Below are 11,561 nucleotides of genomic sequence, written 5' to 3' on the forward strand. Positions count from 1 at the left end.
AAAGTGGGTCGGTACTTTCCAACCCTAGGGGCTAGCTAGGTTTTTGTCTGGCAACCTTCCTGATAGATTGTCGAACTTTTTGAACTAGTAAGTATATAGTCACGTTAGCATTTCGAAATTGTTTGATCTCAATTGACATGGAGTTGTTGATGGGTTTCGATTGAAAACCACGACCGTTACATTATATAGTAAATGTGTATTTATTCATCGAACGTTCTGAGCGATTTCCATGTGTCAGGGTACGCTTACGCTTTGCTTTTAGCTTCATAATTTTGATTTGTTGGTACAGAATATACTAACAGATATGGGAATTAAGCAAATTATCCAACGTTATTACTTCTCATCGGAGAAATTTTATGATGTCTACTTCAATATAATAAGTAACAGATTTTATGAATACAAATATTGAATGCAATTCATCAAAATAGGAATGCGTTGTGATCTGGTTTCGCTTCGATGTCGACATTTTAAGCCAATATGCAGCTCTAGCCTGTCTGCGAGATGAATTGGAGACTCCCTCCGCTCTACTCTCGTTTACTATTGAGAATCACAGCCAGCCAGAAGCCAGATCAAACGACATTACATGTAACTGGATGGGGTTTGCAATTTGTTTCTGCAACAGCGATCAGTACCGTAGCCTGCGGGGGGGGGGGCAAGGGGGGCAGCTGCCCCCCTCCCCCCCCCGAGATTTTGGAAAAAAGAAAGATAAAAAAGCTTTTTGCCCAATACATAGCGATGTTATTAAAATCGTTATTTACGTGACGATTCCTAGCATGCGCGATTTAAATTGATGGTTCACTAAAGTGACTGTACACTGACTCCTCGCCGCTATGTATCTTATATCTCTATTGTACGCTGGCTTAACTGTCCAGTTAACCATTGTACTTTTTGCAGCAAATTAAAAATTCTTTGTGTGGGAAAGTACAAAAGAAGTGCGCATGCACTGCATTTTCCTCGAGTAACAGTATCTTGAAAGTCTCCTTCATTTGAAGATAGCAAGTCGCAATTATAATGTCAGCGAGTGAAACTCAAAAAAAAGAAAGACGGAAAAACTCGTTCGACGTGAGGTCGCCTGCTATGCTGCATGCAGTGACTCCGAAGATGCGCTCGATCTCATTTAGATGTTGTTCCTTATATTAAAACATTTCATACTGATAAAACGGCAGATCTCTTTTTGGAATATTTGGTGGCCCTGGAAAACTATTAAACTGGGTACGCAGTTTAAGATTTACTCTTTGAAGATCCACTTTCAATAATTGTGTTCGACGTTGTCTTTGGTTAAAATGTTGTTTGAGATAATTATCTCATTGCACACTGACTCTAGCGTTATTCCGCAATTCATTTTGAAGCGACAATTTGCTATGGAAAGAATGGCACTGAATTTGTAAACAGAGCTGTACCTTCTTATTTTCAATTTTTTTTCACCTTTGGAGTTGTCGCCTTCCAGTCAGTAGTAATCAAGGTGATAACTGTCTTTCTCCCAAAACAAGATGGAAGGTGTCTGGCTAAGTACCTCACTGTAAAGGTTAGAGCTAATTAGAGACATCACCTTATGCATGTGAAATCCACATCCTGTGTAAAGTAATCTCGTTCGGAGTATTATTATAGTTGGCTATCATTGATATTTTTATGCATCATTGTACCATATGATTTTATATCTCCACTGTAGTGCAGGTGACAGAAGGGGTGGCTAAAATAACGATTGAGTTTCATTTGGTGGGCTTAACATTTTTTTAGGAGAGAGGGTGAGAGGAACTACACCATTTGTTTAACCGTAAATTGTGTACATTTACTAACTGTAGCTATGCATACATATTGCATGAGATAGTATCAAGGTGACTGAATAAGTTCTATCTAAATTCGACCTGAAATATTTTGCTATCAATCATTATATATGGTTTGTTTTATCCTTGTCAAGCATTGTGAAAATATATAATCGACCTACCTACCTAGCATTTTTTATGTTTTCTGGCCGTACATATGATATTTAATTGCGTATGCTAAAATAGATATTACAGTATGTAAATTACATGCAAATTTATGTAAATTAGCACCTTTCTAAATTTTAAATGCATGATTGTACCAAGACAAAGTTCTGCCCCCCCCCCCGGCAATTTGGTCAGGCTACGGCCCTGGCGATATCGTATTGCTAGTCTTACAACCGAAGCCAGTGAACCTGAAACAGAAAGCTTAAGTCGTCTGCGGCAACGGGAAAATTCTTACTGACATTGCTACATTGTCTCTGCAACTCTTTCTAACACCTCTTCTAACCCTCCATGTGTTCTGCACTCATAAAGGATTAAAATGGAACAAATGTTGGTTTACATTTTTGCAGCGCCACTAGACAAAATGTAGCAGTGTTAGTTAGATTTTGTCCGGTTTCAGGGTGACTTTCCTTTATTGTAATAACCGTGATAACATACCTAAAAAGTTCACAGTAAACGATGCCTGTCTCTCTGTTTACCAGTCACCATCACCCATGAGCTCCACCAACAATTTGAAATTTCATGTTTGAGATACTACCCTACCAGGTTTCTAACAGCAAATAAATGTGAATACAGCTATACTAGGCATGTATATTTAGCAGGTGATATATCTTGTAAACAACATACAATAGAAAAAAATGTACGTTTACATTTACGAACGTTATTGTAGTGTATGCAATGTATATACATTTAACACATGGGAGCAATTTGTCAGACAAAATCTCAGAGATCAATGTTGGAGTGAAATGGGAGTTAAAATGAAATACGTGATACATGTATCTTCTGTACCAATAACTCGATATCGTGGCGTGTATTGTGTGGAGTGGTTAGGCCATTAGACAATTGGTGAATCAATAGATAACACCTGTGGAACCAATTAATCAATACTAAACAAATATATTACTTAGTCATTCTCAATTGAAAACACGCTAGACGTGTTCGACTGTACTCAATTATCATGTTATTCTCTCTGCCAAGCAATGATTGAATAGTACGTCCAACACGTTTTGGTTTGAAGTATTGCAACACGCGCGAGTGTATCCATATTTCTAATAACGACAACAGCGGTTATTAACGTTTATTACGTTAACCATTTTTTATTTTAATATAGACCATGCTATAATTGAAAAACAGTAAAGTGTATTGGAGATTGATTCGTTGATCAAAGGGTGCATTTTGCATTAAAATTTTATTTCGGCGGGTACCATGACACAGGATGAGTTTTTAACAACTGAGGGATTTTATTTCATTTGATGTAGTCTGTGAAGTTCTAGACAAGTACGTAGATGGGTATTGTTAAAGCTAAAGGAACCGTTCTCGTAAATTTCTATATGATGTGTTGCCATAGTGATGAAGGGACTTCCTGGATATACTTTAATATAGCTGAACGGTAACAACAGTGAATTCAAAGTGTAATTCAGATGCATGTACTCTACATATAACAAAAATGTACATGTCCATTTACATATAAAATATATTGAAATTGAAATTGAGTAGCTAGACTCGATTAGTTTTCCGAAGACTATTTTCTAGTCTCTCACCCACAACTTGAAATCGTTTTCATTTTGGATGTTATCATTTATTTCTTTTCTGTATGTTTATTTCTTGTGGGGAATAAATTTCAATTTCAATTTCAATATAAAATATATACATATTTCACTGAACGTTGTGCTAGATTAAAGTACAAAAATTTGACCTTACATGTGTCAGAAATCAAATTCATTAAATCTCGACACCTTTTCCTCCCATTTTTTAGCCACATTGCCCGCGCAGGCGCGTCTAGATGTTCGAATTCGCTCATTGGTGAGTTTTGTCTGATGATTTTATGCAAAATTCGTTGTCATGTACCCACTTATGTCTGCGAATTCATGCGGAAAATCTATTTTTAGTCTCCATTTATTCTCTCATTTTCTGAATTTAAATTCAGAGATAGAAAACGGGAACAGCTGTATCGTGACTATGCAAAATCTGCAAATATTAGTTATTGTACTCAGTATAATGGTGTGATTATGTGTTATATAACCAATGTAGATATATTTTACTTTATTCAGTCTGAAGTTTATTATGAGCAATATAATTTTTATATCACCAATGCGAACAAAGAATGTTGTGTTATTTGCATTCTAACCGCAAAGAATCGCTCATAAAATTTATACATAATTTGATTTTTTGCTTATGTGCAATTTCCCGCTTCTTTTGTCCGTTTAAGCACTACATATTCATCCATGTTATTATGTGATTGACAATCAGTGGACAGTGAATGGAATAATTTGTTCGTGTGACATAGCAAACTAAAACGTTAATTGTAATCGCTGTGCGGTACATACATTTAACATTAAAGTGGCAATATGCGCCAGGGAAATAAAATTCTTCAACTTGGCTGTTGCTTTTAAAAAAGAAAACTCCAACCGGTTCTCGGTTAAAACCGATAAAAAAATCTGGGGTTGCCGTACAAATGTTTAAAATAGAGGTCAACATGAAGAAATGTAGAATCCAAAATGGCCACGAATACTGTGTCACCTCTGCGTGGAACTTGAATAAGTTTTCTATATCAAGATCGCTGGTTGTCCTCTGACTTTTCGATCGATGGGATTTTTGAGATTGAGCCACCTTGAATTAGAACTGGAATTGAGTTACGTCCGTCTACATACTACAAAGAGAGCATTCACTAGACTACTTGAGCATGTAGAACCACCACCGCCCTATTAAAGCACATAGCCATTCATCAGGTGGAAAATTGGTTCATGACGTTTCATCTGGTCGAAACGTCGAGGCAGTAAGGTACCGTTTTACGGTAAATACTAATTCTATTTCGTTGACTACAGGATGGTGGAACGTCCATATTTCTTTAGATACACTGGGAATAAACTTTCACATGTCGGAGTTTTGGAAGATTTAGAACTTTGATTTTCAGGGAATGTTGTTGCTTGTTTGCATTTAACCTAAGATTGTTCTGTGTTTTCACTAGGTAATAAACACACACTCATCTTTATTTTGACTTTATATCCTTTATCCAAAGTTTTGAAAATTGCCTAAATGCAAGTTGTCAGTCATAAACATCAACAGATCATAAACATCATGTTAACGATTTTCAAACATAAAAATCTGACATGTCTGTTAATGATAGCGCATACGCATCATCACCTTCGAGTTGGTGCTTGACTTGCACATGCGAGGAGTCAGCATGACGTCGACTCGTTCTGGTTGTTATTCACCAAGTAGGCCAATTAATCTATTTTGAACTTCTGAAGTGTAGTGTTCAATTGCAGGGGGGGGGGGGGTTGAAAACATTTACGCGTAGGCCAGGCTATCTGATATTAGACTCATCAAAGATAACAGCGTGTGCAATGAAATACAACCCATAACACCAAAGTAAAGCATTTTATGTATGTATCACAATCGTTTATATCATCCACATCAACTACAACCCATAACACCAAAGTAAAGCACTTTTTGTATGTACCACAATCGTTTATAGCATCCATATATCAAGTGTAAAAGTATACTGTTTTTTCATTTGCTAACTGATCGCATTAGAAAGGACACATGCTGGGCTTGTAAATAGTAACCGAAAGAGTATACTTTTACACTTGATATGAAAGCTATAAACGAGTGTAGCACACAGAGGAAGTGCTTTACTTCAATGTTACTCGTTGTAAATGTAGTGATGCACACGAAGTGAAATTATGTGGAAATTTAAAGCTGCAACTACACCACTTTTTTTGAAAATGTTTTGTTAGGGACCGGACAGAATTTACGGCAGGGGGGGGGGGGGGGCTGGGGAGAAATTGGGGGGCCATGAAAAAAATGGGAGGCTTGAAGGGGGGGCCATGAAAATTCTCATGGTTTGAAAGGGGGGGGGGCCGCGAAATATTTTGTCATTGAAAAAAATTAATATGTTAGAAAATTTAGCATTGCATGCGATAGCACTTGATATCGCCTTTAATATTGAATGTCTACACTTTCATTTATGTATTAAAATGGAAGTGTGTACGTTTGTATGTACCTATTTAGTGAAGCATAAAAACACTACTCAAGATTAATTTGATACACCCTGAATTACTCTTATATACTCCAAGTTGTACACACACACACACACACACACACACACACACACTTACACACACACATATGTATACATACATACATACATACATACATACATACATACATACATTTTAGCACTGTGGAAACAGGTTCAGTGTGTAATTACCATCAAGGATACATATGTATATATATATATATATATATATATATATATATATATATATATATATATATATATATATATATATATATATATATATATATATATATATACATATGTATATATATATATAACTCGGTGAGTATCAATCTGCTAAGACAGTGCTCTATACCGCAGTGGCAGAGCGTAATAGTTTTGGTAGTACTGGAACTCTTTCTTGGTTGTAACTCGGAGTTTCACGCATTGTGCGATCATCAGACAACAATATATATATAATACTAGCATAGGACCTGTAATTTATGTGATTAAAAAGTGACCTTTTGGTGAAAAATGTAAATACAAAAACGTCTGGCCAGATTAATTTAGATAGGTGTTTTATTTCTTTCCTTGCCACTATTCTTGAGTTTCACTCTCAGACTCACTAGAGTCTGAAGATGTGAGGCAAGACTTGTCTTTCTTTCTATCTAAAACCAGTGAAATTAAACTATTTCCCTCCTCAGCATCATCAAATGCATCTATCTGTACTAAATATTGTAAAGCATTTAGATGTCTGCGTGGTGTTAAGTGTTTTTTCATCAGTGACTTTGCACTAACTTTGGTAGTTGCCTTCTGGCCGTATTTTCCTACAACCTTATCCACAAGTTGCTCACTAAAAACAGTTAACAACAGTCTTTTTGCTTGACTAATTGTTCTTTTCTCATTCCTTCTTCTTACTTTTCATGAAGTCTTACATTTACATGTGTATTGGTAATGCATTTGGTGTAGGAAAGTGAAAGCTATATTTGTCAGACCTCAGTGTGCATAAAATCCTTAGTTTGCTAGCACTTCATGACATCACAAATGTCTGACATTAGATAGTTATTGTGTTATGAGTATAAATAGATATTTGAATACACTATGTAGGTGATGTGATGTCCTTAGATACTCCCCACAAATGTCCCCACTACAGTTTTTCACAAATCACGCATGTGAATGTGTGTTTGCTCTGTGTCTGTGTTTCTGTGTATGTATCAGTGAATGACAGTTAAAACCACCACATCAAATGCCTTGGTATTAAGTGATGACTACTTATGGTGTCTAGTTGGGAAATAAACAAAATTATACCACGTGTGTATGATTACATGTATGGTCAAAATGTTTTATTTTGTTTTGTTTTCTAAAAAACTTCCTCTACAACTACTAAGTTGTTTGGGCTGAAATACTAACATAATAGTAGTACCAAAAGAAATATTACAGTTGTGCTACAGTAACAAAAAAAATTGTACTCTTTTTAGTTATTGTAGGGGGCAGGATATTGTGCACTTTTTTTTCTTTTCTTTTTTTTTGGGGGGGGGGGCCATGAAATTTTTATACTTTTGAAAGGGGGGGCTGTGAAATTTTGGTCACAGTGGATGGGGGGGCCAGGAAAAAAACCAAGTCAGAGATAATTTCTCCCCAGCCCCCCCCCCCTGCCGTAAATTCTGTCCGGTCCCTTAGCATCGTCTCGCAGTTTATCTTTTTACTACACTTACTCGTTGATCCAAAGTTATGATGCCTGCGTGAAAGATGACGGCCAAAGCACCAGCCCATTATCCCATGTGATTTGTGTTCTGGTCCTCACTGAAAAGCAATAACTGTGTATGTGATGCACTGGTAATGAGTTTGGTGTGACAGGACAGCATGGGTTGTGAGAATTGTGCAAATCAAGTTTTCGCGAGAGTGAGAGCAACATTTCGTGGTGTATGAAGTTATTGGATTTGTATCTTTCTCCTTTAAATATACAGCATGACGTCAGTGTGGCGTCATAAAATCTTAATATCAGGAACGTCGTCTGATTGTGAACTTGTTGAGAGAAAACAAATGCAATGGAGGCCAGAACAAAACGTCGCCTGCTTTAACAAAAATCTTACCATTAAGACATTGCTACATTTTATCGTCTGCGCCACAAAAAAATTTACTAACACTACTTTTTTCATCATCTTATCTTGGGTGAGAAAAATCTTACCAACATCGCTACATTGTCTTTGCATGACTCTTTATTTGAAGCAGATTGTGACCAAATAATATACATTGTAACAACATATACTGTTTCATGTATGTCAAAGGATTATGAAACGTAACAATTATCAATTTTTGTGCTACTAGACGATAATACGCATCCGTATTGATAATAAAGGATGTTTTCGAGCCAGTCGAAAATGATTATCTGTTAATAAAAAAACTGTCAAGGCAGACAACGATTTGCTCCAACTTAACTGGCTTCCGCTGTAGTTTATATGGGTTGTTCCCCCATTTGATTGCTTTTAGGCTGAATGCATACAAATATATCAAAACTTACAAGGGCACAATTTGCAATTGCTCAGTACTTTCATATCAAAATACCCTTATATTATTCCCACAATAAAGATGACGGTTGAATTGTCAGTCAAGGAACTGACAGTGCACTCGATCCGAAGAAAGATTTAGATATGAAATCTGAATGACATGAGGTAATTTTGGGGGTACTAAACATTCGAAAAAGATGAGTTTCAGTCATAGCGCCTTGTCGTGGTTACGCCAGCAATTCTAACATTGTCAGCGTCCATTTATTTGCTGCTTCACGTAAAATCCGCATCGGAAATACACTCAGACTGTTTAAAACTGTTGCTGTTAGTTTGTTTGTTTGTTTGTTTGTTTGTTTGTTTGTTTGTTTGTTTGTTTAAGAAGAAATCTCTAACCTATCTTAGGTACATTTAAAAAAAACAGGTGTCACCGCACACATTTTTGCAAATACAGGTTACAATCTATGATACTTGTTCAGTGATAAAAGGGACACACAAGCTGAGTTTATAGTTTGTTTGTTTGTTGCTCCATATATATTTAAAAGGCACTTGTGATATTCAACTTACTGAAGTATGCTTAATCATCACTTGCAATCGACTAAACTCAGACCTAGTATTAAGATATAACTTATACATAATCCGATGACGTAATTTATTGAACGTATGGAAAATTGTTGAGGAAATCCCTACTCTGCAGTCAACCGTTCTAACAAAGTCAGACGACACTTGTATGTCATAGAAGGCATTCATCGCCATTAACATTATACTAGCATAGTTTACTCAAGTTTTTATTTCATTTGAGTACAAAAACTCACAAATTTAAACTCAGCTTGTGCCATTTTAAGCTCAGGCTACACAAGAGGTAAAGTGGTCTGAGGTGTTAGTAAACAACACTGGGGAGTTTTGTCCCTTGCGTAGTTCACATGGGAGTCGACAAATCAAGTTGTTTAATCTACATACGTCAACATAGCTTGTTAAATATTGTCACGAATACGTATCTGGTGATGTCGTGACAATATCGTTTCATTGTCATTCACATTGGAACATCACCATTGAGATAAAAACGAAATTCGTTTATAGTTTATTGAGCTTGTGCGACATCACTTACGTGTCACTTATTCAACAATGATATTTTTCGTTTTTCTTCAAAGAAATGACTCGTTTCCTGCTGCTTGTATGACTCAGCTATCGAATTAATCATACTCTGAACTTGTCAATACTGTAATATTTATGAAAAGTGTTCTCACTGCACTGTTCATCAAGAAATGTGTGTTCCTATAAAGAACGGTGTTAAAAAACAAGTCTTCATTGAACACATGCCACCCAAGCATGGTAAAACATACAGGAAGTTGCCAATTGGGATTGTGAATGTTACATCCAAGGTCAAATAGTGACCATCAAAACAGACTTTGTTCATTACACACATACGCGTGTGTGATTTGAAATGATTTACTTAAAGTTGGTTTCATTATTCCAGAGCTGTTATAATTAAAGGATAAACTTACCTCCAGCTGAAATTGTGATCAACTCCAAAACAAATTTAAACTAAAACCCATTCCGTATTTTAGATATAACATCTAATTATGAGAAAAATTGTTATCTATGGATAGAGGCTGTAGAGGTTGGCCATAACCTTAATACTTTTAAAACTGCCAGGAAATCTTATGCTCAGGTTTTTAGAAAGTTGTCTGGTTTTAATTACTCAATTGTACAAAGTTAAAGTTTAATGTTTGTCAGTTTGTCTATTCGTACTTTCGATGAAGTTTTGAGGAAAAAAAACTGTCAGTTTTTTAGAGAGACTGTATTTATCATGTAATCCTATCATTTCAATTGTTGTGTCAACTCTGAATATGGATATTTTCTTGTCTGAAATAAACCTAAATAATAATGATAATAATAATAATAAGAAGAAGAAGAAGAATAATAATAATAATAATAATAATAATAATAATAAGAAGAAGAAGAAGAAGAAGAAGAAGAAGAAGAAGAAGAAGAAGAAGAAGAAGAAGAATGAGAATAATAATAATAATAATAATAATAATAAAAATAATAATAATAATAATAATAATAATAATAATAATAATAATAAAAATAATAATAATAATAATAATAATAATAATAATAATAATAATAATAATAATAATAATAATAATAACAATAATAACGACATGTACTGTATTTGCATGCCTTGGAATCAGTCGTGTGGAAAAAAGTGACGTACAATCTTCATTCAATAGAATTACAAGCGTCGTCCTCGGAAGCAGATATTGTCATAAATAAACTGAGGCTTTTTAAAAAAAACATGATTTGGTACACGGATGAGGCGTTAATAACCAAGAACAGTAGGAGCTTTCTATTCCATCTGCTTCATAAGTTCAATGACTCGAGAGAGAAACAATCATGATGTGACACTCTTCATGCATAGCAATTATAAAAAAAGAGATCGCTAATAAAAACCACTTTACGTCGATCATAAAATGTTGTGTGGGCAGGAATTTAACTATATAACCTTTTTGCTTGCTTCACTTTGCAACACATAGTGATAGCATTTGAGATGGCTGTTGTTAAAGTCTAATCTCTTTGAAAATTTGTAGAATTCTCAATTATTTCTGACTCCTAACCTAACCTATATCCACTAAGATGCAAATGTGTTTTTTAAAATATATACTGAACTCGAAAGCAATACTAGTATAATGCAAGTTCTATAGTCGTATACCAGGATTGATAACCAAAATTCTACCGCGTTAAAGCGTGCATTGATTTGGCCCTCCTTGTATTGGATATAACAACTGACTACTTAAGGAGTTACCATGGTTAAGTTAATTAAGAAAACAAGTAAAGAAATAAATGAATATAGAACAGATGATTGGTCATTTCAAGTCTAGAATACAAACTCTCCGTCTCAAATGTGTGTACGAAAAATACGCAGTTTGGTAGAATATTGTATTATTCATAAACTATAACAATGAGATAACATAACGGTTCGATGTTGTTCCGAGAAACCAGGTACATATATAGGGATGGATACGTCTACACTTTTCAGGTTTTGTAGCATTGCCAGGCAATAGC

The sequence above is a fragment of the Glandiceps talaboti genome, chromosome 18 (genome assembly GCF_964340395.1).
Source record: "Glandiceps talaboti chromosome 18, keGlaTala1.1, whole genome shotgun sequence".
Taxonomy (NCBI): domain Eukaryota; kingdom Metazoa; phylum Hemichordata; class Enteropneusta; family Spengelidae; genus Glandiceps; species Glandiceps talaboti.